General features: G+C 43.2%; 1 protein-coding gene across 1 annotated transcript in view; it reads left to right on the forward strand.

Moving 5' to 3' along the window:
• The window catches only part of LOC139064221 (collagen alpha-1(V) chain-like), a 71,899-nt gene that overhangs the window by 16,342 nt on the left and 30,946 nt on the right, over nt 1-24,611 (forward strand). The gene's annotated exons all lie outside the window — the stretch shown is intronic.

A 24,611-nucleotide genomic window follows, 5' to 3' on the forward strand; every position in this document is an offset into this window, starting at 1 on the left:
TAATTTATATTTTATATTTTATCTAAATTGAGGATGGATCATATTAGTAAGCCAATTAGTTAATACCTCATTAAGGTTCTAGCTTCTGGGTTACATCCTCCCCCATTAAATATCATGCACGTCCCTGTGCATTGTTTCTACGGGGTACACAACTTCTTGAGTAAGAGAGTCAATAAAAGCTTTAAGTCCTTGGAAAAGGGACCTAACTACGGTCACTAGTGGATTGCCCAATTGAGAGTAAGTTAGTCTTTGAGGAGGCTGACTACTTCGTTCAGATCTCCTGACATACATCTCTGGTTGCACAGTATCATGCTCATCCGTTTCGGTTTGATTCTCAACTGAGACAGGACGAAGTGAGCTCTCTGTTTCCGACAGAGCTGATGAGCTATTCTCTAAGACTTTGGTCTTTTCAGATGTATGTGTCTGATCGTGTATGATGGGTTCAAAACTTACATCACGTTGCTGCGACTTTAGGACACCATCCAATTGAGGTAGGTTTGTGTTAGTTTCATCCCCCGTTTCTACGTCAGGTAACTATACTTCGTTTTTTTTCGTTTTTTCAGGTAAGTATGTTGCTGCTTCTTTCACTCTTTCAGGTAAGAATGTCGCAGTTTCACTCATTCTGTCAGGTAAGAATGTTTCGGTGTTGATGCCTTTGTCAAGTAAGGACAATTCAGCATTTTCATTACCAGCTAAGGTTGGTTCCTTGCGATCCCCTGTGTGTAAGGATAGTGTGTTTTGTTGTTGAATATTATTTACCGGTCCTGAATCTGCTATGAGTTCCCTATTTGGCAAGGTGACCGCTATTTGATAGGATGGTCGGTTTAGCACTTGTGGAAGATCAGAGTAATAAAACTCATCTACCTCTTCGTCAAGTGGCTCATCTGGGTCAGGTTCTAAGGCTGAACTCTGTCTTGTATGAGGTCTGCTAGGTTTCGTAACGCGTTCTGTTTCATTTTCTAATGAAGAGAGAAAACCACAAGGCAGTAAAAGATCTCTGTGGAGTGTTCTGTTGGGTCCTTCTCCGTTCTCTGGTTTTACAGTGTATACTGGCAAGTTTTCCATCTGTTTGAGAACTATATACACTGTTTGCTCCCATTTGTCTGCTAATTTATGCTTTTCTCTTAAGCGAAGATTTCGGACTAAAACACGATCTCCCACACCTAGTGTGGACTCACGAATGTTTCTGTTTAACCGTTCTTTGTTCTTCCTCGCTGTTTTTTGAGAGTTTTTTATGACAATGTCATAACTCTGTTCCAGATGACTCTTCAGTTCTTTAACATACTGAGAATGAGTTATAGAGGGCTTGTTCAAATGCGGTAACCCAAAGGCAATATCTATAGGCAACCGAGGCTGCCTACCGAACATTAGCTCGTAGGGAGAGTATCCCGTCACGTCATTTTTTGTACAATTGTACGAGTGAGTAAGTGGTTTTACAAAATCGCGCCAGTGATGTTTCTCAGTGGCTTGTAAAGTTCCCAACATGCTGAGTAATGTACGATTGTACCGTTCAACGGGGTTGCCACGAGGGTGATAAGGGCTCGTTCTGACTTTACGGATACCAAGTAAAGAACAAAGTTCCTTGATTGTACGTGATTCGAAATCCCGTCCCTGATCACTATGAAGACGCTCAGGAAACCCGTAGTGGACTAAAAAATGTTCCCACAGGTTCTTCGCGACGGTGGTGGCTTTCTGATCTTTGGTTGGGATGGACACTGCATACTTTGTAAAATGGTCTGTAATCACTAAGACATCTTTAGTGTTCTTACTGTCTGGTTCTATGGAGAGAAAATCCATGCAAACTAACTCCATAGGTCTGGTGGTGGTAATACTCACCATTGGAGCAGCTTTGTCAGGGAGGGCCTTCCGACGGATACATCTTTCGCAAGTTTTAACTTTGATTTCGATATCACTAGCCATTCTTGGCCAGTAAAAACGGGACCGAATGAGATCTGTCGTACGTTCAACCCCAAGATGCCCCATATCATCATGTAGGCTTTGCATGACTGTTGAACGTAATGAATCAGGCAAGACTAACTGCAATGATGTCTCTGGTCCTAATTGGCGTCTCCGGTACAGTAAATCATTTTGAAACTCAAACCGTTTCCACTCTCTCAAAAGGTTAAGAACCACCGGGGGTTCTGCAATAGTATCAGTTGGCGGTTTATTGTCAGTCATAAGCAGCTGAATGACTCGGCCAATGGTTGGATCTTTCCTCTGCAAGGAGACAAGGTCAGCATGGTTATACTTGGGCACAGCAAAGAAACTGTCACTATTGTCTTCCAACTGGAATAGGTCTGGAATGGCCGCTGCAGACATGGCAAGTGACTGAACTAAACCACAAGGAGAATCAGTCTCATCCAAGACCATGTGCTTTTGGCATGTTGCCTTCACTGCTTCGGCTTGAAGTTGAAGCTCGACTTCTTTGACAGAGGATAAAAGATGAGATCGGAACTCATCTAGTCGTTGGCATTCCTCAGTGAATTTTGAGTTGTCTTCAGGTTTATCATGCAGCCTCCTAGACAGGCCATCCGCGTCAACGTTCTGTGTACCTGCACGGTATCTGATGTCAAAATTATAGGTGGACAACGCAGCTAGCCAACGATAGCTCGTTGCATCGAGTTTTGCCGTTGTTAAGAGGTAAGTTAACGGATTATTATCAGTAATGACAGTGAATGTGTTCCCATACAAATAGTCATGAAACTTATCTGTTATGGCCCACTTTAAGGCTAGAAACTCCAACTTGTGCGCAGGGTACCTAGTTTCACTAGAGCTTAAACCGCGACTTGCATAAGCGATTACCTGTGTGACACCGTTTTGCACTTGGTATAGCGCTGCACCGAGTCCGGTCGTACTAGCATCTGTGTGTACTAGATATGGGAGTTTTGCGTCAGCGTAGCCAAGAACTGGCGAAGTGGTAAGTTTTTCAATAATAGTTTGAAAGGACTTCTCACAGTCTTGGCTCCAACGATTCCCAAAGGGTTCTTTGGGGTTCAAGTACTTTGATCTACATGGTGGTGTTTTAAAGTTTTTCCGTTTGGGTGGATAACCAGCCGTGAGAGATGTTAGTGGCTTGACAATATTTGAGTAATCTTTAACGAAGCGTCGGTAATAACCGGTAAATCCTAAGAAAGATTGGAGTTCCTTCAAAGTCTGAGGCTTCGGCCATGTTTTGAGTGCTTCCACCTTATCTGGATCGGTTTTTATGCCATCTCGAGATACTATATGTCCAAGATAACGCACAGATGTCTGGAAAAAACGACACTTATCTGGTGATAGCTTGAGTCCGTATTCTCTAAGCCGTTCAAGAACGTGAGAAAGTCTGGTTTCGTGTTCTTCCAAGGAGTTGGAAAAGACGATCAAGTCGTCTAGGAAAACTAACACTTCCTTCAGATTAATGTCCTTCATACACTTTTCCATAACCCGTTGGAAAGTGCTTGGAGCATTTGTTATTCCTTGTGGCATACGGTTAAATTCATAAAACCCAAACGGGCAAACAAAAGCAGTTTTAGGTTTATCCTTTTCACACATCTCTATTTGATAGTAATCTGACTTGAGGTCCATCACAGAAAACCACTGTGATCCAGCGAGAGCAGAAAAGGACTCCTCCAAGTTAGGCAGGGCATATGCGTCGCGAATGGTTTGCAGATTAAGCTTTCTATAGTCTATACATAGACGTACCTCACCATTCTTTTTCCGAACTACCACTATTGGTGAGGCAAATGGAGACTCCGACTCTCTTATTATACCGGTTTCCAAGAGGGCTTCCAAATGTTTTCTCACGGCTTCATAATCATGTGGATGGATCGGCCGAGATTTCTGTTTGAATGGGGTCTCGTCTTTTAAGTTGATGTGATGTCTTATCTGTTGTGTATGACCAAAATCAAGATCGTGGTGCGAAAACACATCGGAGTAAGTGTTAAGTTTGTTGGTGATCCTCCCTTTCCATTCTTCGGACAAGGGCGAAGTACCGAAGTCAAAACTGAGAGGAGGGTTTGAAGGTGAAGTCTGTTGCTGCGAACTACACGCCGCAAGTACTTTCTGATCACTTTTGTCAGGTTCTGGATATGGCATAACACGATCGGCTTTAACTAACTCAGCGATCACACAGTTAGTGGGTAATGTGATGTCATGGTTAGTTTCGTTTCTTAGTACAACAGGTACTTTGTATGGACCATGTGAAGGTAAGGAAATGAGGCAACAGTCTACAATTATACCCCCTGGTAGAGAACCATTGGTGGGTTGTTCAATGAGTGCATAAGGCTCATGCTTGTTTTGGCTGGGTTGCATAAACCCTTCTAGTAACAGTTTTTTATTTGCAGGGAGAACTTCTTGGGTTCTCCCTCGAAGCTTCACCACACCAACTCGTCCATCTTTGCTTTGTTTTTTTCTGACTGCTAAGGCTTTTAGCACGTGTTGGTACCCATAAGAGAGTGCCTTGGAATCAGGTAAGTTATTGGCAGACAATTGCTCATACAAAGGATCGAGTGTGTTTGTGCCAATGAGTAGTGGTGTATCAGAGTTTGAGCTTATATCCGGAACCACTAACGCAAGGGTAGGTAACTCAAGTCCAGACTGATCGAGCTCTTTTGGAAATGTGACACTTATCTCTATGTATCCTAAATAAGGAACTGCTTGACCGTTTGCGCCCTCGACTTCTAACAGATTACTGATGGGTTTAATTGAGAGGTCAGGTAAGTGTTCTTGGTAAAAAGAATTGGCAATGGTGGTTACCTGGGACCCTGAATCCAGTAAACAATTACATTCAACACTGTTAACTGAGACTGTAGCTGTGCATCGCCCACCCACTAATCTTTTGGGAAGTTTTGGCACTGAATGAGCATGAACTGGCTTGCAAAAAAGTCTCTCTGTCCTTTCCTTAGAGGGACTTGGTTCTACTTTAGCACCTATCTGTCCCACGATAGGAGCTTCTACCGGTTTAAAGGAGGAGACTGAGCAATTGGCTTTGACATCTCCCACTCGCGCTGCTTCTGTCTAAGAGCAAGTCTTTTAGTTGCAACTAGTGCTGGATTTGGCTCGTTGCTACAGCTAGAAGCTATGTGCCCATCTTCTCCGCACTTAAAACAGTATCCAGGCTTTGGTCTGGGCACCACTGCTGTTATCTGCTGAATCTGTTTGGGCTCATCTGGAATTTTAGTCCCCACACGGGGTTTTGACTCTTTTTGAGTTTTCTTTGCCTTTTTATCTGTGTTGTTAACCTTAAGCTGTGCAATTTGGCTCCTGAGCTCAGCGATTTGTTTGCGTAAGTCATCACAGTTATCATCTATTTCCAGTTCACAAGTGTTTTTACTCTGAGAGCATGTTGTTTGCACATTTGAATACACTCTAGTTCGTTGTGCCCCTAAGTGTTGTTTCATGCGTGCTGCTTTAGTAGCCTGTTTGTCTTCTTCAGTGCGCAGTTTGAGGAGAAGTGCTGTAAAATGAGGCGGGTTGTCTTTCTTTTGTTCGAGTTGCAGGTTTGAAATCAGCGAGCTGTCCCAACAGCCTCTGCAAAACTGCTTGAGCAGCTGCTGGTCGGCGTCACTGGAGGAAATTCCATTCCTCTGAATAACTAGGTTTAACAAGGTGTATAACCTCTGAAAGTAATCGGAAGGTTTTTCACCACTGTCCTGGTTTGTGTTTAAGAAGCGAGCAAAGAGCTCGTCGCCGTCTTCGACAGCTGCGTAAGCTGAATCGAGATGTTCAAGGTACGTTTCCGGGTCGGATTTTGGACTAAGAGCTTTAACGATGCTCGCTGCTGGGGCTGACAGACTCTCCACGATTCTTCGTACAATTTGGGACTTGGTGAGTGAAGGATCATTTATGCATAACACTACACTACTACGCCAAGTATCATAGTCAGTTTCAAAAGAAGGGTGTGGAACTCGCCCTGAGAACGGTTTTAGTCTGTATTGTGAAGTAGGCGGAGGGATAACCTCACTGCTTTTAACAATGTGTTCCACAATAACTCGCTGAACCTCAGGTGTGTTTAAAAGATTTGGTGGAATGCAAGGGTTTTGTTTTCCAGTCTCTGTAGGTGGACAATTGTCCTTTGAGTTGTTCATATAGTTAACTTCTGGTGTTAAAGGCAGGGAATATGTAACTTGGTCACTATGGAGCATTGGCTCTGGTTCAGTGACTGGTTCAGATGCATGGGTATCCCTTCCTAAAGATTCCCCAATTTTTGCCAGTTCCTCCATTAGAAGGTCTTTAAATGATTGATTGCTACGCGCAGCTATGTCCCTGAGCTCTGACAGATAGGCATCAGTGGCAGATGTGCTAGTTTCTAGACTGTACGCGCTGGCTAGGTCTTGAATATGGAAGAAAACATCTGGGTTCCTAGTACAAGGTTTGTCATAGGGTAAACATTGTTTCTTTAATTCCTTAACAGTGGCTTCATGTTGAAACTCCACAATAATCTGATCACAGTTTGGTAACTTAATGCGCCTGTTAACTGGTCCGAATCCTTCCATAAACCCAAAGACTTCGTTATCAAGGTCTGTATCAGTTAACCCACTGATTAAAACAGCATTTGAAACTTTGACCTTTTCTGTTTTCACAACTTCCATTTTAAAACACTCAAAAGTACCAATAATGCCAAAATGGCAAACCACTGTGACCTCCAGGCACTCTTATGATGTCAGTCAATGGTTAGCTAAGGTAACAACTCTACAATTCTCCTGGCTGGCTCGCCAAGTTTTATGTAACCGGATTACAGGATACAATAAGATAATTAAAAGAAAAAATAAACAAATGGGCCAATAATTAGGTTCGGGGAGAATTGGAGGTTGTTTAAGAATGACTGGAGTCACGGGTATAGCATGAAACGGTTTATATACTAAATTTTAATAATAATGGGAAATATAACACATAAAGATAACACACAAAAACAGATGAAAACAATCGACAATAGTAAAATGCTCGGTATGAGATTTGATCATATGAGTCACAAGTCAGCCGGCGTCAAGTCAAATCCCCACGCTTGGGGTGAAAGTCAGAGTCCGGTGGTGCGATTTTTTCCTACCGCACCGTTGAGATTGTTCACAGAAGAGAGCAGTCTGCTCTTCAGTTACTTGAGATGTCCTGGTTCGTTCAGTGGTTAAGGCTCGCCATCTCCCTCGTCAGGAAGAAATCCAGTTCTCGTTCCAAGTGAGTGATCATAGGAGTCGGGATCAAACCCAAGGAAAAAAAAAACCCAGCCTGTAAACAACAGGACTGTTAGCGAGTTGGCATCGACCCTTCTCGTCACATCACAGCATAAAGTCTTACAGACTTAAACAAATGCTTCACTCTATTGGCATAGCCAATCATGTTTGGGTTCACAGTTCAACTAACATAACATCAATTTGATTGTCTATTAAAATAATTCTCAGTAGCTCTGGAAATATAATTACATATGACAACAATTGTTCAGCTCAATAGGCTCAGTTAGATTCTATTACTCTACACTATTCAACAAGAAATACATTCATGACAACAAGGATACATTTAGTTGTGTTTCTATACAGCATTGTGACACCTTGTATATCTAACACAATAAATAAATAAATAAATAAATAAATAAATAAATAAATAAATAAAATGTTCTATAACAAAATTCAACAAAATATAAATTCTGGTCCTTTGGTCCACCTTTGTAAAATAATTCCTCCCTAATCAGTTAGCTTTTATTTATTTTTATTTATCTATTTTTTTTATTATTAAATGTTTGGTTAAGGGACGCATTGCTAATTCTATGGCGTTAGCTATAACGCCCCTGAGGACCTTGTACATCTAGGCCGTACCACCATTAACTGGCGGTTTGAGCCGTTAACTCCTGGGAATCCCATATGCCCTACCGCCGTTAACTGGCGGTTTGAGCCGTTAACTCCTATATGCCCTACCACCGTTAACTGGTAGTTTGAGATGTTAACTCCTGGGATCTAACGTCTTGCAGCCCACTGCTGTCACCTCGGTTGCTGTAATTAGCTTTTTGAATTTAATAATTTACTGAATTTAATCTCATTCACTCACCAACGCGCTCCAACGGTTCCCTCCTACAGAGGATTGGTTCACTCTGTCGTCTCCACACAAATCTATAAGAATGGAATTAATTTGATAAGCTATTTAAGTTTCCTTTTTTTTTAAAGTTGCATCGTTAGCTTTTTCTCTTCTTTTTTCTTTACTCACCGCGTTGGTTCCAAGTTCCTAGCTCTTATTAGAAGGAGTCAAGTCCGCCTCTCCCTCTATCTATGCGGCACCCAAATCAGGGTTCTTCACGGCCTCGACCGTTGTTTTTTTTTTTCTCTCTCTCTCTCTCTCTAACCGCTCAGTCTTTGCTTTCTGTATCTGCGTGCTGCACAGCCGTTTGTCTCTCCTCTCGCTCAGCTGCGTCGCACGGTTTTATTTCGCGGAGGCGGGACTTATTTCTCTCAGCCAATGAAATTTCAGATTCCCACCTGGACCAATAGTATACAGCTTTCCTCTTCTGTTTCTGTTAGTGATGTTCAAGATTCTTGTTTTAACCGATGTTTAATATTAAACTCGTTATTTTAGTTATTCACCCTTCCAATAATTCATTATGAAATTATCTATTAGTTAATTAGATATCTATTAATTAGTATTGTTAATTTCCTTAATTTATATTTTATATTTTATCTAAATTGAGGATGGATCATATTAGTAAGCCAATTAGTTAATACCTCATTAAGGTTCTAGCTTCTGGGTTACATCCTCCCCCATTAAATATCATGCACGTCCCTGTGCATTGTTTCTACGGGGTACACAACTTCTTGAGTAAGAGAGTCAATAAAAGCTTTATTAAGTCCTTGGAAAAGGGACCTAACTACGGTCACTAGTGGATTGCCCAATTGAGAGTAAGTTAGTCTTTGAGGAGGCTGACTACTTCGTTCAGATCTCCTGACATACATCTCTGGTTGCACAGTATCATGCTCATCCGTTTCGGTTTGATTCTCAACTGAGACAGGACGAAGTGAGCTCTCTGTTTCCGACAGAGCTGATGAGCTATTCTCTAAGACTTTGGTCTTTTCAGATGTATGTGTCTGATCGTGTATGATGGGTTCAAAACTTACATCACGTTGCTGCGACTTTAGGACACCATCCAATTGAGGTAGGTTTGTGTTAGTTTCATCCCCCGTTTCTACGTCAGGTAAGTATACTTCGTTTTTTTTCGTTTTTTCAGGTAAGTATGTTGCTGCTTCTTTCACTCTTTCAGGTAAGAATGTCGCAGTTTCACTCATTCTGTCAGGTAAGAATGTTTCGGTGTTGATGCCTTTGTCAAGTAAGGACAATTCAGCATTTTCATTACCAGCTAAGGTTGGTTCCTTGCGATCCCCTGTGTGTAAGGATAGTGTGTTTTGTTGTTGAATATTATTTACCGGTCCTGAATCTGCTATGAGTTCCCTATTTGGCAAGGTGACCGCTATTTGATAGGATGGTCGGTTTAGCACTTGTGGAAGATCAGAGTAATAAAACTCATCTACCTCTTCGTCAAGTGGCTCATCTGGGTCAGGTTCTAAGGCTGAACTCTGTCTTGTATGAGGTCTGCTAGGTTTCGTAACGCGTTCTGTTTCATTTTCTAATGAAGAGAGAAAACCACAAGGCAGTAAAAGATCTCTGTGGAGTGTTCTGTTGGGTCCTTCTCCGTTCTCTGGTTTTACAGTGTATACTGGCAAGTTTTCCATCTGTTTGAGAACTATATACACTGTTTGCTCCCATTTGTCTGCTAATTTATGCTTTTCTCTTAAGCGAAGATTTCGGACTAAAACACGATCTCCCACACCTAGTGTGGACTCACGAATGTTTCTGTCGAACTGTTCTTTGTTCTTCCTCGCTGTTTTTTGAGAGTTTTTTATGACAATGTCATAACTCTGTTCCAGATGACTCTTCAGTTCTTTAACATACTGAGAATGAGTTATAGAGGGCTTGTTCAAATGCGGTAACCCAAAGGCAATATCTATAGGCAACCGAGGCTGCCTACCGAACATTAGCTCGTAGGGTGAGTATCCCGTCACGTCATTTTTTGTACAATTGTACGAGTGAGTAAGTGGTTTTACAAAATCGCGCCAGTGATGTTTCTCAGTGGCTTGTAAAGTTCCCAACATGCTGAGTAATGTACGATTGTACCGTTCAACGGGGTTGCCACGAGGGTGATAAGGGCTCGTTCTGACTTTACGGATACCAAGTAAAGAACAAAGTTCCTTGATTGTACGTGATTCGAAATCCCGTCCCTGATCACTATGAAGACGCTCAGGAAACCCGTAGTGGACTAAAAAATGTTCCCACAGGTTCTTCGCGACGGTGGTGGCTTTCTGATCTTTGGTTGGGATGGACACTGCATACTTTGTAAAATGGTCTGTAATCACTAAGACATCTTTAGTGTTCTTACTGTCTGGTTCTATGGAGAGAAAATCCATGCAAACTAACTCCATAGGTCTGGTGGTGGTAATACTCACCATTGGAGCAGCTTTGTCAGGGAGGGCCTTCCGACGGATACATCTTTCGCAAGTTTTAACTTTGATTTCGATATCACTAGCCATTCTTGGCCAGTAAAAACGGGACCGAATGAGATCTGTCGTACGTTCAACCCCAAGATGCCCCATATCATCATGTAGGCTTTGCATGACTGTTGAACGTAATGAATCAGGCAAGACTAACTGCAATGATGTCTCTGGTCCTAATTGGCGTCTCCGGTACAGTAAATCATTTTGAAACTCAAACCGTTTCCACTCTCTCAAAAGGTTAAGAACCACCGGGGGTTCTGCAATAGTATCAGTTGGCGGTTTATTGTCAGTCATAAGCAGCTGAATGACTCGGCCAATGGTTGGATCTTTCCTCTGCAAGGAGACAAGGTCAGCATGGTTATACTTGGGCACAGCAAAGAAACTGTCACTATTGTCTTCCAACTGGAATAGGTCTGGAATGGCCGCTGCAGACATGGCAAGTGACTGAACTAAACCACAAGGAGAATCAGTCTCATCCAAGACCATGTGCTTTTGGCATGTTGCCTTCACTGCTTCGGCTTGAAGTTGAAGCTCGACTTCTTTGACAGAGGATAAAAGATGAGATCGGAACTCATCTAGTCGTTGGCATTCCTCAGTGAATTTTGAGTTGTCTTCAGGTTTATCATGCAGCCTCCTAGACAGGCCATCCGCGTCAACGTTCTGTGTACCTGCACGGTATCTGATGTCAAAATTATAGGTGGACAACGCAGCTAGCCAACGATAGCTCGTTGCATCGAGTTTTGCCGTTGTTAAGAGGTAAGTTAACGGATTATTATCAGTAACGACAGTGAATGTGTTCCCATACAAATAGTCATGAAACTTATCTGTTATGGCCCACTTTAAGGCTAGAAACTCCAACTTGTGCGCAGGGTACCTAGTTTCACTAGAGCTTAAACCGCGACTTGCATAAGCGATTACCTGTGTGACACCGTTTTGCACTTGGTATAGCGCTGCACCGAGTCCGGTCGTACTAGCATCTGTGTGTACTAGATATGGGAGTTTTGCGTCAGCGTAGCCAAGAACTGGCGAAGTGGTAAGTTTTTCAATAATAGTTTGAAAGGACTTCTCACAGTCTTGGCTCCAACGATTCCCAAAGGGTTCTTTGGGGTTCAAGTACTTTGATCTACATGGTGGTGTTTTAAAGTTTTTCCGTTTGGGTGGATAACCAGCCGTGAGAGATGTTAGTGGCTTGACAATATTTGAGTAATCTTTAACGAAGCGTCGGTAATAACCGGTAAATCCTAAGAAAGATTGGAGTTCCTTCAAAGTCTGAGGCTTCGGCCATGTTTTGAGTGCTTCCACCTTATCTGGATCGGTTTTTATGCCATCTCGAGATACTATATGTCCAAGATAACGCACAGATGTCTGGAAAAAACGACACTTATCTGGTGATAGCTTGAGTCCGTATTCTCTAAGCCGTTCAAGAACGTGAGAAAGTCTGGTTTCGTGTTCTTCCAAGGAGTTGGAAAAGACGATCAAGTCGTCTAGGAAAACTAACACTTCCTTCAGATTAATGTCCTTCATACACTTTTCCATAACCCGTTGGAAAGTGCTTGGAGCATTTGTTATTCCTTGTGGCATACGGTTAAATTCATAAAACCCAAACGGGCAAACAAAAGCAGTTTTAGGTTTATCCTTTTCACACATCTCTATTTGATAGTAACCTGACTTGAGGTCCATCACAGAAAACCACTGTGATCCAGCGAGAGCAGAAAAGGACTCCTCCAAGTTAGGCAGGGCATATGCGTCGCGAATGGTTTGCAGATTAAGCTTTCTATAGTCTATACATAGACGTACCTCACCATTCTTTTTCCGAACTACCACTATTGGTGAGGCAAATGGAGACTCCGACTCTCTTATTATACCGGTTTCCAAGAGGGCTTCCAAATGTTTTCTCACGGCTTCATAATCATGTGGATGGATCGGCCGAGATTTCTGTTTGAATGGGGTCTCGTCTTTTAAGTTGATGTGATGTCTTATCTGTTGTGTATGACCAAAATCAAGATCGTGGTGCGAAAACACATCGGAGTAAGTGTTAAGTTTGTTGGTGATCCTCCCTTTCCATTCTTCGGACAAGGGCGAAGTACCGAAGTCAAAACTGAGAGGAGGGTTTGAAGGTGAAGTCTGTTGCTGCGAACTACACGCCGCAAGTACTTTCTGATCACTTTTGTCAGGTTCTGGATATGGCATAACACGATCGGCTTTAACTAACTCAGCGATCACACAGTTAGTGGGTAATGTGATGTCATGGTTAGTTTCGTTTCTTAGTACAACAGGTACTTTGTATGGACCATGTGAAGGTAAGGAAATGAGGCAACAGTCTACAATTATACCCCCTGGTAGAGAACCATTGGTGGGTTGTTCAATGAGTGCATAAGGCTCATGCTTGTTTTGGCTGGGTTGCATAAACCCTTCTAGTAACAGTTTTTTATTTGCAGGGAGAACTTCTTGGGTTCTCCCTCGAAGCTTCACCACACCAACTCGTCCATCTTTGCTTTGTTTTTTTCTGACTGCTAAGGCTTTTAGCACGTGTTGGTACCCATAAGAGAGTGCCTTGGAATCAGGTAAGTTATTGGCAGACAATTGCTCATACAAAGGATCGAGTGTGTTTGTGCCAATGAGTAGTGGTGTATCAGAGTTTGAGCTTATATCCGGAACCACTAACGCAAGGGTAGGTAACTCAAGTCCAGACTGATCGAGCTCTTTTGGAAATGTGACACTTATCTCTATGTATCCTAAATAAGGAACTGCTTGACCGTTTGCGCCCTCGACTTCTAACAGATTACTGATGGGTTTAATTGAGAGGTCAGGTAAGTGTTCTTGGTAAAAAGAATTGGCAATGGTGGTTACCTGGGACCCTGAATCCAGTAAACAATTACATTCAACACTGTTAACTGAGACTGTAGCTGTGCATCGCCCACCCACTAATCTTTTGGGAAGTTTTGGCACTGAATGAGCATGAACTGGCTTGCAAAAAAGTCTCTGTCCTTTCCTTAGAGGGACTTGGTTCTACTTTAGCACCTATCTGTCCCACGATAGGAGCTTCTACCGGTTTAAAGGAGGAGACTGAGCAATTGGCTTTGACATCTCCCACTCGCGCTGCTTCTGTCTAAGAGCAAGTCTTTTAGTTGCAACTAGTGCTGGATTTGGCTCGTTGCTACAGCTAGAAGCTATGTGCCCATCTTCTCCGCACTTAAAACAGTATCCAGGCTTTGGTCTGGGCACCACTGCTGTTATCTGCTGAATCTGTTTGGGCTCATCTGGAATTTTAGTCCCCACACGGGGTTTTGACTCTTTTTGAGTTTTCTTTGCCTTTTTATCTGTGTTGTTAACCTTAAGCTGTGCAATTTGGCTCCTGAGCTCAGCGATTTGTTTGCGTAAGTCATCACAGTTATCATCTATTTCCAGTTCACAAGTGTTTTTACTCTGAGAGCATGTTGTTTGCACATTTGAATACACTCTAGTTCGTTGTGCCCCTAAGTGTTGTTTCATGCGTGCTGCTTTAGTAGCCTGTTTGTCTTCTTCAGTGCTCAGTTTGAGGAGAAGTGCTGTAAAATGAGGCGGGTTGTCTTTCTTTTGTTCGAGTTGCAGGTTTGAAATCAGCGAGCTGTCCCAACAGCCTCTGCAAAACTGCTTGAGCAGCTGCTGGTCGGCGTCACTGGAGGAAATTCCATTCCTCTGAATAACTAGGTTTAACAAGGTGTATAACCTCTGAAAGTAATCGGAAGGTTTTTCACCACTGTCCTGGTTTGTGTTTAAGAAGCGAGCAAAGAGCTCGTCGCCGTCTTCGACAGCTGCGTAAGCTGAATCGAGATGTTCAAGGTACGTTTCCGGGTCGGATTTTGGACTAAGAGCTTTAACGATGCTCGCTGCTGGGGCTGACAGACTCTCCACGATTCTTCGTACAATTTGGGACTTGGTGAGTGAAGGATCATTTATGCATAACACTACACTACTACGCCAAGTATCATAGTCAGTTTCAAAAGAAGGGTGTGGAACTCGCCCTGAGAACGGTTTTAGTCTGTATTGTGAAGTAGGCGGAGGGATAACCTCACTGCTTTTAACAATGTGTTCCACAATAACTCGCTGAACCTCAGGTGTGTTTAAAAGATTTGGTGGAATGCAAGGGTTTTGTTTTCCAGTCTCTGTAGGTGGACAATTGTCCTTTGAGTTGTTCATATAGTTAACTTCTGGTGTTAAAGGCAGGGAATATGTAACTTGGTCACTATGGAGCATTGGCTCTGGTTCAGTGACTGGTTCAGATGCATGGGTATCCCTTCCTAAAGATTCCCCAATTTTTGCCAGTTCCTCCATTAGAAGGTCTTTAAATGATTGATTGCTACGCGCAGCTATGTCCCTGAGCTCTGACAGATAGGCATCAGTGGCAGATGTGCTAGTTTCTAGACTGTACGCGCTGGCTAGGTCTTGAATATGAAAGAAAACATCTGGGTTCCTAGTACAAGGTTTGTCATAGGGTAAACATTGTTTCTTTAATTCCTTAACAGTGGCTTCATGTTGAAACTCCACAATAATCTGATCACAGTTTGGTAACTTAATGCGCCTGTTAACTGGTCCGAATCCTTCCATAAACCCAAAGACTTCGTTATCAAGGTCTGTATCAGTTAACCCACTGATTAAAACAGCATTTGAAACCTTGACCTTTTCTGTTTTTACAACTTCCATTTTAAAACACTCAAAAGTACCAATAATGCCAAAATGGCAAACCACTGTGACCTCCAGGCACTCTTATGATGTCAGTCAATGGTTAGCTAAGGTAACAACTCTACAATTCTCCTGGCTGGCTCGCCAAGTTTTATGTAACCGGATTACAGGATACAATAAGATAATTAAAAGAAAAATAAACAAATGGGCCAATAATTAGGTTCGGGGAGAATTGGAGGTTGTTTAAGAATGACTGGAGTCACGGGTATAGCATGAAACGGTTTATATACTAAATTTTAATAATAGTGGGAAATATAACACATAAAGATAACACACAAAAACAGATGAAAACAATCGACAATAGTAAAATGCTCGGTATGAGATTTGATCATATGAGTCACAAGTCAGCCGGCGTCAAGTCAAATCCCCACGCTTGGGGTGAAAGTCAGAGTCCGGTGGTGCGATTTTTTCCTACCGCACCGTTGAGATTGTTCACAGAAGAGAGCAGTCTGCTCTTCAGTTACTTGAGATGTCCTGGTTCGTTCAGTGGTTAAGGCTCGCCATCTCCCTCGTCAGGAAGAAATCCAGTTCTCGTTCCAAGTGAGTGATCATAGGAGTCGGGATCAAACCCAAGGAAAAAAAAAACCCAGCCTGTAAACAACAGGACTGTTAGCGAGTTGGCATCGACCCTTCTCGTCACATCACAGCATAAAGTCTTACAGACTTAAACAAATGCTTCACTCTATTGGCATAGCCAATCATGTTTGGGTTCACAGTTCAACTAACATAACATCAATTTGATTGTCTATTAAAATAATTCTCAGTAGCTCTGGAAATATAATTACATATGACAACAATTGTTCAGCTCAATAGGCTCAGTTAGATTCTATTACTCTACACTATTCAACAAGAAATACATTCATGACAACAAGGATACATTTAGTTGTGTTTCTATACAGCATTGTGACACCTTGTATATCTGTAACACAATAAATAAATAAATAAATAAATAAATAAATAAAATGTTCTATAACAAAATTCATCAAAATATAAATTCTGGTCCTTTGGTCCACCTTTGTAAAATAATTCCTCCCTAATCAGTTAGCTTTTATTTATTTTTATTTATCTATTTTTTTTTTATTATTAAATGTTTGGTTAAGGGACGCATTGCTAATTCTATGGCGTTAGCTATAACGCCCCTGAGGACCTTGTACATCTAGGCCGTACCACCGTTAACTGGCGGTTTGAGCCGTTAACTCCTGGGAATCCTATATGCCGTACCGCCGTTAACTGGCGGTTTGAGCCGTTAACTCCTATATGCCCTACCACCGTTAACTGGTAGTTTGAGATGTTAACTCCTGGGATCTAACGTCTAGCAGCCCACTGCTGTCACCTCGGTTGCTGTAATTAGCTTTTTGAATTTAATAATTTACTGAATTTAATCTCATTCACTCACCAACGCGCTCCAACGGTTCCCTCCTACAGAGGATTGGTTCACTCTGTCGTCTCCACACAAATCTATAAGAATGGAATTAATTTGATAAGCTATTTAAGTTTCCTTTTTTTTTTTTAAGTTGCATCGTTAGCTTTTTCTCTTCTTTTTTCTTTACTCACCGCGTTGGTTCCAAGTTCCTAGCTCTTATTAGAAGGAGTCAAGTCCGCCTCTCCCTCTATCTATGCGGCACCCAAATCAGGGTTCTTCACGGCCTCGACCGTTGTTTTTTTTTCTCTCTCTCTCTCTCTCTCTAACCGCTCAGTCTTTGCTTTCTGTATCTGCGTGCTGCACAGCCGTTTGTCTCTCCTCTCGCTCAGCTGCGTCGCACGGTTTTATTTCGCGGAGGCGGGACTTATTTCTCTCAGCCAATGAAATTTCAGATTCCCACCTGGACCAATAGTATACAGCTTTCCTCTTCTGTTTCTGTTAGGGATGTTCAAGATTCTTGTTTTAACCGATGTTTAATATTAAACTCGTTATTTTAGTTATTCACCCTTCCAATAATTCATTATGAAATTATCTATTAGTTAATTAGATATCTATTAATTAGTATTGTTAATTTCCTTAATTTATATTTTATATTTTATCTAAATTGAGGATGGATCATATTAGTAAGCCAATTAGTTAATACCTCATTAAGGTTCTAGCTTCTGGGTTACAATTCATTCAAAATACCCCGCCCCGGTTGCCTAGGAGATAGAAAGGTAGCGCGACTCAGGGTTGCGAATTACCACAGTCACCAATTCTTTGAACTGTGTGTACTGAAACTCTAATTTCCCTCTGGGATTAATAAAGTATCTTTGATTTGATTTGATAAACGGTCGCCAAGACGTGCTCCAATGTTCATGTTCTACCGAGGCGTGTGTTCTCCGTTTGTTAGCCGTTTAGCTAGCTGAGCAGGATACACGGGAGGTGTCTTGTAGCCTAGCCTTGGTCAAAAATTGCCCACAATACACTGCTGCATTTTCAAAAAGACGGCGGACCAGAAGCCGGCAGCTACTTCAGGGACAATTTTCAAATTTAAAAGTAAGTCCGCTAATTTAAAATGTTTTTTTTTAGATCCAAAGAAGTTATCTATGGTTGGTTAGTTGCTTAGTAGTTGCAGCTTCGGTGGCTAGCGGGTAGTAACTCACTTATATTTTTAATTTAACAAATATATTCACAATTTAAAAAGTAAAAGGTTCGTTATATATTCATATTGAAACTAATACGTATAAAATATAACGTAATCTCCCGTGTCACGTGACTTTACGTGACCGCTGTGGAAGCAGCGGTCACGTGATGCAAGTCTTTTCTAGTCTTTCCCCTAGGAATTTTTCCAGCTGTGGTGGTGGTGGTGGGAGGGGTGAAATTATGACACGTCTCACCTTTATGTTAATATTGTTTTATTTGATGCACTCCACTTTGAACTGCACCAATCCAGCAACTGCTGCATTTTAATAACTAGTATTAAAGGTGAATACACCAATATTTGCACAAGAATAATTTTTGTTTTAAACTCTGTGACACACTTTGCAGGGGGGATTTGGCATTTAATTTTTCTTGGCGTTGGGAAAAACATCTCCTTCTGCCCCCTTTATTTGACTTTCTGCCCCCTTTATTTTGGTCCAAGATCATTACTGGGCTGGCCCTCTTAAAAACCTTCTACACCCATGCTTAGTAGACTTAATGAAGTATTTTTAAGCCAGTATAAAAATGACTGAAACACAAATTTACATATTTGGCATTATTGACCAATATTTTTGATTTAATTTATTTGTTAAGAACATCAACATGCATTACAGTGAACATTGTAATAAAGTACATTTTTCTAGTGCAGAGAGGAAACAACCCATAGAAGCACTGATTTGATCTCATTTCAGAGAAAAACAGAACAGGTCAGATGCACCTAATAAATAAAATTACTAACAAACTCAGGAATCTGTTTCTTTGCTTCACTGTTCTGGTGCTGAAAATATCACTAATGCGGATCAAAGGACATACACCGATGAATGCACCTCTCATTTATAATTTGGAAATTAGTGGGTGTGGTTTACATCAATACATTATTTTAAATCTGAAATTGATATGGATTGATCAGAAGTTGTTAATTTATAAGCTATTGTTTATTTGAAAACTATTTACAGAGTTTACAGAGCAGCCTCAGAATTGAGATTAAACATTTTTATCACAATAGTAAAGGAACTATTACAGAACAAGTTTTTCAATTAAATAAGAACATTAATATTTAAGTGCATGAATTAATACATCTGAACTCATGCAGTAGGAACTAGGAAATATGAAATACTAGAACCAGACACAACTTTTTAATTTTGTTTTTATTTTAATTTGTCTTCGTCTTCGTCTTCCTCCGCTTATCCGGGTCCGGGTCGCGGGGGCAGCATCCCAATTAGGGAGCTCCAGGCCGTCCTCTCCCCGGCCTTGTCCACCAGCTCCTCCGGCAGGACCCCAAGGCGTTCCCGGACCAGATTGGAGATGTAACCTCTCCAACGTGTCCTGGGTCGACCCGGGGGCCTTCTGCCGGCAGGACATGCCCGAAACACCTCCCCGGGGAGGCGTCCAGGAGGCATCCTGACCAGATGCCCAAACCACCTCAACTGGCTCCTTTCGATCCGGAGGAGCAGCGGTTCTACTCCGAGTCCCTCCCGAATGTCCGAGCTCCTCACCCTATCTCTAAGGCTGAGCCCGGCCACCCTACGGAGGAAACTCATTTCGGCCGCTTGTATCCGCGATCTCGTTCTTTCGGTCATTACCCAAAGCTCATGACCATAGGTGAGGATTGGGACGTAGATCGACCGGTAAATTGAGAGCCTGGCTTTCTGGCTCAGCTCCCTCTTCCCCACGACAGATCGGCTCAGCGTCCGCATCACTGCAGACGCCGAACCAATCCGCCTGTCGATCTCCCGATCCCTCCTACCCTCACTCGTGAACAAGACCCCGAGATACGTAAACTCCTCCACTTGAGGTAGGACCTCTCCCCCGACCCGGAGGTGGCAAGCCACCCTTTTCCGGTCGAGAACCATGGTCTCAGATTTGGAGGTGCTGATCCTCATCCCAGCCGCTTCACATTCGGCCGCGAACCTACCCAGCAAGAGCTGAAGGTCAGAGCTGGATGAAGCTAGGAGGACCACATCATCCGCAAAAAGCAGAGACGAGATTCTCCTGCCACCAAACTCGACACACTCCACACCACGGCTGCGTCTAGAAATTCTGTCCATAAAAGTGATGAACAGAACCGGTGACAAAGGGCAGCCCTGGCGGAGTCCAACCCTCACTGGGAACAGGTCCGACTTACTACCGGCTATGCGGACCAAACTCACGCTCCTCTGGTAAAGGGACTGAATGGCCCTTAACAGAAAGCCACCCACCCCATACTCCTGGAGCGTCCCCCACAGGGTGCCCCTGGGGACACGGTCATAAGCCTTCTCCAAATCCACAAAGCACATGTGGATTGGTTGGGCAAACTCCCATGCCCCCTCCATCACCCTTGCAAGGGTATAGAGCTGGTCCACAGTTCCACGGCCAGGACGAAAACCACATTGCTCCTCCTCTATCTGAGATTCAACTATCGATCGGACCCTCCTCTCCAGTACCTTGGCGTAGACCTTTCCAGGGAGGCTGAGGAGTGTGATCCCCCTATAGTTGGAACACACCCTCAGGTCACCCTTCTTAAAGATGGGGACCACCACCCCGGTCTGCCACTCCCTAGGAACTGCCCCCGATGACCACGCAATGTTGTAGAGACGTGTCAACCATGACAGCCCTACAACATCCATAGCCTTGAGATACCCAGGACGAACCTCATCCGCCCCCGGGGCTCCGCCGCTGTGTAGTTGTTTGACTACCTCAGCAACTTCTGCCCCCGAGATCGGACAGTCCATCCCCAGGCCTCCCAGCTCTGGTTCCTCCTCGGAATGCGCATTGGTGGGATTGAGGAGCTCCTCAAAGTATTCCTTCCACCGTCCGACTATAGCCTCAGTTGACGTCAGCAGCTCCCCATCCCCACTGTAAACAGTGTGAGCGAGTTGCTGCCTTCCTCTCCTGAGGCGCCGGACAGTTTGCCAGAACCTCTTTGGAGCCGATCGATAGTCTTTCTCCATGGCCTCACCAAACTCCTCCCACGCCCGAGATTTTGCCTCGGCAACTGCCACTGCTGCACCCCGCTTGGCTATCCAGTACCTGTCTGCTGCCTCCGGAGACCCACAGACCAGCCATGCCCTGTAGGCCTCCTTCTTCAGCCTGACGGCTCCCCGAACCTCTGGTGTCCACCAGCGGGTACGGGGGTTGCCACCACGACTGGCACCGGCCACCTTACGACCACAGCTAGCAACAGCCGCCTCGACAATCGCAGAGTGGAACAAGGCCCACTCGGACTCAATGTCCCCCACTGCTCTCGGGACGTGGTCAAAGCTCTGCCGGAGGTGGGAGTTGAAGACCGTCTTGACAGGTTCTTCTGCCAGGCGTTCCCAGCAGACCCTCACTATGCGTTTGGGTCTGCCAGGTCTACGCGGCATGTTCCCTTGCCATCTGATCCAACTCACCACCAGGTGGTGATCAGTTGACAGCTCCGCCCCTCTCTTCACTCGGGTGTCCAAAACATACGGCCGCAGGTCAGATGATACGACTACAAAATCTATCATCGACCTGTGACCTAGGCTGCCCTGGTACCAAGTGTACCGGTGGGCATCCTTATGTTCGAACATGGTGTTCGTTATGGCCAAACTGCGGCTTGCACAGAAGTCCAATAACAAAACACCGCTCGAGTTCAGATTAGGTGGGCCGTTCCTCCCAATCACACCCCTCCAGGTCAAGCTGTCATTGCCCACGTGAGCATTGAAGTCCCCCAGCAGGACAATGGAGTCCCCTGATGGAGCACTATCTAGCACTCGTCCCAGGGACTCCAAAAAGGGTGGGTACTCTGAACTGATATTTGGCCCATAAGCACAAACAACAGTCAGGACCCATTCCCCGACCCGAAGGCGCAAGGAAGCTACCCTCTTGTCCCCCGGGGTAAACCCCAACACACAGGCAGAGAGTCTCGGGGCTAACAAAAAGCCAACCCCAGCCCTCCGCCTCTCACCCGGAGCAACTCCAGCAAAGTAGAGTGTCCAACCCCTCTCCAGGTCTCGGGTTCCAGAGCCAATGCAATGTGTCGAGGTGAGTCCGACTATATCTAGCCGGTACCGCTCAACCTCTGCCACAAGCTCCGGCTCCTTCCCCGCCAGCGAGGTGACGTTCCATGTCCCAAAATTTTTATTTTATTAAAATTAAAATTTTATTTTAATTTGATTAAACAGAATTTTTTCCTAACGTTGTTGGCATTTTTCCCACACACAGTTAAACAAAACAATGTTTATTAAGGTGTGTGTGTGTGTGTGTGTGTGTGTGTGTGTGTGTGTGTGTGTGTGTGTGTGTGTGTGTGTGTGGTGGGAGGGGTGAAATTATGACACGTCTCACCTTTATGTTAATATTGTTTTATTTGATGCACTCCACTTTGAACTGCACCAATCCAGCAACTGCTGCATTTTAATAACTAGTATTAAAGGTGAATACACCAATATTTGCACAAGAATAATTTTTGTTTTAAACTCTGTGACACACTTTGCAGGGGGGATTTGGCATTTAATTTTTCTTGGCGTTGGGAAAAACATCTCCTTCTGCCCCCTTTATTTGACTTTCTGCCCCCTTTATTTTGGTCCAAGATCATTACTGGGCTGGCCCTCTTAAAAACCTTCTACACCCATGCTTAGTAGACTTAATGAAGTATTTTTAAGCCAGTATAAAAATGACTGAAACACAAATTTACATATTTGGCATTATTGACCAATATTTTTGATTTAATTTATTTGTTAAGAACATCAACATGCTTTACAGTGAACATTGTAATAAAGTACATTTTTCTAGTGCAGAGAGGAGACCCATAGAAGCACTGATTTGATCTCATTTCAGAGAAAAACAGAACAGGTCAGATGCACCTAATAAATAAAATTACTAACAAACTCAGGAATCTGTTTCTTTGCTTCATTGTTCTGGTGCTGAAAACATCACTAATGCGGATCAAAGGACATCGATGAATGCACCTCCTATTTATAATTTGGAAATTAGTGGGTGTGGTTTACATCAATACATTATTTTAAATCTGAAATTGATATGGATTGATCAGAAGTTGTTTATTTATAAGCTATTGTTTATTTGAAAACTATTTACAGAGTTTACAGAGCAGCCTCAGAATTGAGATTAAACATTTTTATCACAATAGTAAAGGAACTATTACAGAACAAGTTTTTCAATTAAATAAGAACATTAATATTTACGTGCATGAATTAATACATCTGAACTCATGCAGTAGGAACTAGGAAATATGAAATACTAGAACCAGACACAACTTTTTAATTTTGTTTTTATTTTAATTTGATTAAACAGAATTTTTTCCTAACGTTGTTGGCATTTTTCCCACACACAGTTAAACAAAACAATGTTTATTAAGGTGTGTGTGTGTGTGTGTGTGTGTGTGTGTGTGTGTGTGTGTGTGTGTGTGTGTGTGTGTGTAAGAGAGATAGAGAGAGAGAGAGTAAAAATTTAAAAAACCCGACCGGAGCGGAGGCAGTGACTGACGCGACACAATCCGTTTTTAGCTCTGTCTTGTCAAATGCACCACATACGTTACAAAAAAAAAGCTTTAAATATTCAACCGAAAAAGAGGCGAGCTGAAGAAAACCTAGGGAGTTCTGAAGAAACGTGTGCAACAGTGAAGCAAGCGCAGAGAGATCCGTTGTCTGTGTGCGTGCGTGGCGGGCGCTCGATGTGACTGGCCAAACACAGAGCGTGAAGACCGTCAGTTACCCAATCAGGATTTTCCTTCAGCACGGTTACAGATTTTTACGAGTTTTACTTGTTTAATGCTTGTATTCGTCAAAAATGCTTTATTCAATTCAATTCAATTCAATTTTATTTATATAGCGCCAAATCACGACAAGAGTCGTCTCAAGGCACTTCACATAATAAACATTCCAATCCAGGTCAGTTCATTAAGCCAATCAGAAAAAATGTTTCCTATATAAGGAACCCAGCAAATTGCATCAAGTCACTGACTAGTGTCAGTGACTTCACAGCAATCCTCATACTAAGCAAGCATATAGCGACAGTGGAGAGGAAAACTCCCTTTTAACAGGAAGAAATCTCCAGAGAATCCTGGCTCAGTATAAGCAGCCATCCACCACGACTCACTGGGGATCGAGAAGACAGAGCGCGCGCGCGCGCACACACACACACACACACACACACACACACCAAACAATGTGTCTGTGGTTACATTGTGATTTCTTAGTAAATATTCTACTTGGTGAGAGATAAACTTTATTGTATTTATCCTAGTGAATCTATAATTAAGCGGGTAAACTAGTAGTAGCACATCCAACGTCAAGGAAAGCATAAAGTTATTATCAGGAGAGGGAGAATGTTTAAGTGGTTAGCAGCAGTGTGCTAGACGATGGCCTCCTCCATGAGGCCACCACAGCTCAGTAGAACATCACTGTAGCTTCTTCTGGGGAGAAAAACACTTAGAGCATACCGTATCCGGCTCATCCCTAGCTGTAACCACCCTGCCCTGCCTCCTCCTCCTTGCTGCCTGCCGGCTGTGATCACAAGCAAAAACAGAGTAGTTGCCGCTGCTTCTTCGGGAAACAGCGCAAAAAAAGATAAAATCAATAAAACTTGGGATCTTGTAGGCGTGGCGCTGGGATTTCAGCCATGGCAGGCTGCCACGGCTACGCCTATGTAAGGGAAACACTGTGTTCCATTTAACCGTTCTCTTTGACCAAGGAAGGACGGCGTTCTCGTAAGTAAGGCGCCTGCCCTCGCAAGACATCGCCTCGCAAGGCCAGGCGCCTTGACATTGAGAAACACCCAGTATAAACGTTTGGTTGCTAGAGGACTCTTACTCTGTCATGTTG

Source organism: Nothobranchius furzeri, chromosome 19, assembly GCF_043380555.1.
Source record: "Nothobranchius furzeri strain GRZ-AD chromosome 19, NfurGRZ-RIMD1, whole genome shotgun sequence".
Classification (NCBI taxonomy): Eukaryota; Metazoa; Chordata; class Actinopteri; order Cyprinodontiformes; family Nothobranchiidae; genus Nothobranchius; species Nothobranchius furzeri.